This window comes from Rhipicephalus sanguineus, unplaced genomic scaffold, assembly GCF_013339695.2.
Source record: "Rhipicephalus sanguineus isolate Rsan-2018 unplaced genomic scaffold, BIME_Rsan_1.4 Seq6779, whole genome shotgun sequence".
NCBI lineage: Eukaryota > Metazoa > Arthropoda > Arachnida > Ixodida > Ixodidae > Rhipicephalus > Rhipicephalus sanguineus.
Window position 1 is genome coordinate 1 of NW_023615749.1, and position 5,048 is coordinate 5,048.

Here is a 5,048-nt window from a genome sequence, read left to right on the forward strand (position 1 = left end):
GAGTACCCAGCGCCTCCCCGTAAAAACGCCGCTCCAGCGCCCAGTATCCAGCGCGACGCTGGGCCCATAATCATGTATGGCACTGGACGCTGGTACCCAGTGGCCCTGGGTTTTTGTGCAATCGGGTTTCGTTGAGCTCTTGAACTTGTTTGCTAAATATGACGAAATTGTAGCAAAGAATTGAAGGGTGGAGCAGCGAACGCGAAGTATGTTCATCATTCGATACAAGACCAGATTCTCGAAATTCTCAGCCACATCACATTAACAAGTATAAAGGAAGAGATAAAAAGCTCCCAGTGCTTCGCACTTATCGTCAATGAAACCGAGGACCTAAGCAAGACGGAACAGGTATCAGTTGTAGTAAGGTACTACGTCAGTGGAACTGTCTTTGAGCGGTTCCTTGGATTCCGCAACGCTGAGCATTGGATGCAAGGTCGCTCCTGAGCTACGTAAAGGAAACGTTGAATCGCTGCGGCATTGATGCTCAGCTTTGCATTGCTCAAACATATTGATGGTGCGAGTGTCATGAGCGGTACCTCAAGGGGCGTCCAGGCGCTGTTTAGGCAGGAAGTGCCGCAGGCAGTGTACGTAATTGATGAACCACAGCCTCAATCTTGTCATCGTGGATGTCTGCAAGGCGATAAAACGGTGAGGGATTTTTTTCTCTCTTTGGAATGCCTCTATGTCTTCCTAAGTGGATCTGCCGTTCACTCCCTGCACGTAGATGCGCAAAAAAGGTTGTCTTTGTCAGTGACAGAGCTGCAGCGTCTCAGCGATACACGATGGGCCTGCCAGATAGCGGCTTTGCAGAGCTGCAATGAAAAGCTTTCCTGCAATCCTTGTATGTCTCGCCGAAGTCATCGCTACAAACAGCAGGCGGGCAACGGAAGCTAGGGGTCTGCTTGAGCAAATGAACTTCTCGTTTCTCTCCCATTTAAGCCTAGTTACCAAGGTACTTAGCCGCCTTAAGGTTCTTTCGGACATATTGCAAAGTAGAGACTGCAATCTTAGTCAGGCATGCATCATGGCACGCACAGTCATTGACGAGTTCTCCGAAATGAGAAATTCGCAGAGCGCATTTGACACTGTGTGGGCGCAAACCTGCAGTATTTCTGAGGAGAACGGGGTGCCCCAAAAGGAAAAGCAGAGAACGAAGCGTCTTCCGCTCCATTTGGAGCAGTTTGTATTGAGTGAAGGACGGCCCGTTGAAGAAGAGTCTCCAGATTCAAAGGAAACATTCAGAGTCAAAGTTTTTCTACGCGTTTTGGACCACCTCATTGCGGAACTGACTAGACGGTTCACGGAGAATAATGATGTACTCTGCGGAGTCAGCGCCCTCCACCCCCAGAGTGAGAATTTTATGGACATCTCCTTACTCAAGCCTTTCGCTGAGCACTATGCATGCGACATCGACAGCGTTGAAGTTGAGTGCAAGTTGGTAATAAAACTTCTTCAGCGCATCGAAGCCGAAAGGAAGTGCAAGATAGAAACATTGATGCAATTGGTGACTGTCTTGGGAGAGTATAAGCTACCCTTCCACGAACTGCACAAGCTAGGTGTTATCGCTGTGACGATACCGGCATCGTCATCATCTTGCGGGCGCACATCTTCATGCCTTCGAGGACTGAAGACTTATCTTCGCAGCAGGATGACCAACAACCGTCTGAGCGACCTAGCTGTGCTTGCGGTCGAGCGATCTCTTTCCAATAAGATAGATCTTCAGCGTGTTGTTGACATGTTCGATGCTGCGCACAGTAATCGACGTATACGTCTACACTAATATGCTGGCATAATGAAACCCTATTGTACCTTTGCGGTTCATTCATAGGAAAGTTGTTCGGGCACGAGCACATAGGAGTGAAACCTATACCGGTATCAGAACACCCGCTTCACCATAGAATAATCCCCGCCGTGGTTTGTGATGTGCTGTCACAGCGCAGGCATTGGCACCTGTGGTAGCGACGAAATCTTCGAGGACTTTCTTGGTATTTGTCCCCGCTTTGAAGCAACTGCAAAGGGTGCTGTCCGAGGCCGCTTCGATGGCCTAGCTTGTCTGATGAACAGTGTATAGTCGGAGAGCTGACATTTGCGTTTGCGAAAGCTGGTGTACTGTATAGCCAGATGTGAAATGACTGACAGGCTTATGGTGATCTAGTTTTGTAAATATATCCTCTCTTTATGTTTGTTATTCTTTTGCTACATAGCTTTTTGTTATTCTTTTTCCATTTCCAACGCTTTGCACGACCAAGCGGGCGCAAGAGGGTGTTTTAACGTTTTTTTGTTATCTAGCGCGTATTTAGGAAACTTGGAATGCTATGAACCTTACTTAGTGGTGTTAGTTTATCTCTGATGCTGTGAGATTACTCTTAGAAACTATATTGTGATGTAAGGTTAACTGGTGTTATTTTATTGCTGCTGGTTACCTGCTTTATTTTCTTTATTTGGCACTGCTTTTTGTGTATGCACTGTTCGATGCAATATATAAATTTTCATTATATTAGCAGAATCACTGCTGTGCAAACATGCTAAATATTAATTTTTATCTTGCTGCGTTGCTCGAATATCTTATTTACACTTACGTGTTTAGAACGTGGGCCTTCAGCCCAGTCAAACTGTTGTTAACATTTCAGCCACCGAGCAATTGTATCCTATTGTGTTCTCGAAGATTGTAGTGAATGTACATAAATAAATGTTAGCTTTGCTTTTTCATCATCCTTTGATTGGTAGCTGACGCAAAGCACAGTGAAGGGGAACAGCGCAGGTACCGACGGCTAACAGGCACGCGACAAACGCAGCACTGACTTTCAACAAAATGGATATTTCGCTTGTGCACAGCTGTTTATACTGAACAATTCACAAAAGAAGTTATCGTAGCTGCGCACATCTTCTCAAGTCGCTATCGCCCTGGCATATTATCAAGGAAGCCTCAGGCTCTTTCACACAAGGCTACAGTGACAGGCATCTAATGCAATTCTATACCCGTACGTAATTTGGCGGGTGCCTCGATGATTTATCTTGTAAGAGTTGACTTAGATCGAGAAAAAAACTTGCAGATAATATTTTATCTCGATGTAAGCCTACTCCTCAAGTCATCAGATGATGTAAGCTTACATGTAAATCATCGAGGCAGCCGCTGTCTGGATGACTAATGGGAGAAATTGCAATGAACAGAACCGTTGGGGCTGAGTAATGATGGCAGCTATTGATCATGCGCGGCCTCGATATCTATTACGTTGCACTTACCTAAGCAGAACACCGTGTATGTTTACTGGAGCCTTGAGCGACTGAAGGAAGCGTATGGGCCATCTAACAAGATTTATATCTCGGACATTCCAGTCTAATAAGTGAGGCGTTTATAAAACAGGAGAGGACAGAGGAAGGGAGTAAAACATAGTGAAAACACAGCGCATAAGTTCCCCACCTCCCTGCCCCCCCCCCCCCCCCCGAAGGAATCGCTTTTCGTGGCTGCCCCCCCAGTAAAAAAATCCTGGCGCCGCCCCTGCTCTCACCTCCCTATTTCTATCTCTCTCTCTCCATACCTTTCTCTTTATCGGTGTTTCTATGTTTCTTTCTATATCTTCCATTCCTTTCTTTTTATCTCTGTATTTCTCGCTTCCTCTTTCTGTTTCTCTCGCTCTCTGTATTTTGTCTGTGTTCTCTTATTCTCTCTCTTTCTTTGCCTGTTTTCATTCTGCCTTCCGTTCTCTCTTTCTTTCTATGGTATGTTTAACTCTCCTCTCCTCTTTTTCCTCCTCACCTTCACATATGTCCTCTCTCTCACATTCCTTTTCCACCCCATTGCTATACTGTACTATTCAGGGTTACGCGGTGCTCTGCTAGCCTCTCGCCTTCGGATGGTGTGTACGCGGGTTCGAATCTCGCCTCGCGAAGGTACTCAGAGTATGCGGCTCGGCGCCGTCGCTTCGCAGCCATTTCTTTGGCTAACTGTTGCTTTCTTCATCTTCAGTGGACCCAGTGCTGAGCAGCGGGTGCTTGTCGAATTTCTGTGGCACATACCCGTTTACTGATGATGATAGTTTTTCTGGTGACCATCGACATATTGCGGCAGGCTATAACATCTTCGCTGCTACATATCTTCGGGCGCCCATTCACAGCAGCGTTTAACTGCGCGCAGAAACGACGGGAGTTTCTGAACGAGTGGTGCGGTGCTGCAGTGGCGAATGCATAGTGTGAAAAAATGTTCACATTGGAAGCCAATCACCAAGGCTTTCGCCAGCCACAGTCGGGACGTTGCACGGCACTTGCGGCATAAGCGACCGAAATGCGCAAGAAGTCCGTGCCTTCGTTTCGGAAGCAAAGTTTCAAGGGCTTGACAGCTTTAACAGCGAAGCTGTTCTGGCTCGGCGTAAAATGTCTGTCGTGACACAAAACTGTCATCGTCATGAATCGGCACGCGCTATCTTCATCCTCTTCTTCTCCTGCTTCGCTCCCAGAACACGTGCGCGGATTTGTCCGGCGTATAGCAAGGGGGTGAAAGAAGGAAAGAAAGAAAAAAAAGATGAAGAAATGAAGAAAAAGAATGAAGAAAGAAAAAGATGGAAAAGAAAAAAGATGGAAAGAAAATAAAGAGAGAAAATCTTGGCGAAAAAAATTCCTCGCGAGCAGCAGGATTTAAACCCGCGCACCCCACGATCCGAAGGCGAGCGTCTTAAAACAATTCGGGCTATCCAGGCATGCTGACAGAACACATCATAGCCTTGTATATTATCGCATAAAAAAGGGTTAGGGAAGGGAACTGTGTGAGCAGGAGCGATGTGAGGGTGAGGAGGGAATAGAGGAGGGGCAAGTGTAAACGATAACATATAAAGAGTTAGAACGAGAAAGAAAGAAATGCAGAAATACAAAGACAGAAAGAGAGAGAAACAAATAAAGGGAAAAAGATACAGAGAGAGAAAAAACGAAGGAAAGAAAGAGGAAGCAAGCGTGAAATAGAGAGAGCCTGAGACAAACAAACCAAAGAAGGAGAAAGGAAGGTGGAAATAGAAAAAAATCAACTAGAAAGAGAGAGAAACAAGTAAATAGATATA

The 5,048-nt window shown here is 46.0% G+C and overlaps 1 pseudogene; it reads left to right on the top strand.

The window, feature by feature from the left end:
* The first annotated feature begins 695 nt into the window (after nt 1-695).
* LOC125756766 (uncharacterized) lies at nt 696-1,780 on the top strand (annotated as a pseudogene).
* The last annotated feature ends 3,268 nt before the right edge of the window (nt 1,781-5,048 follow it).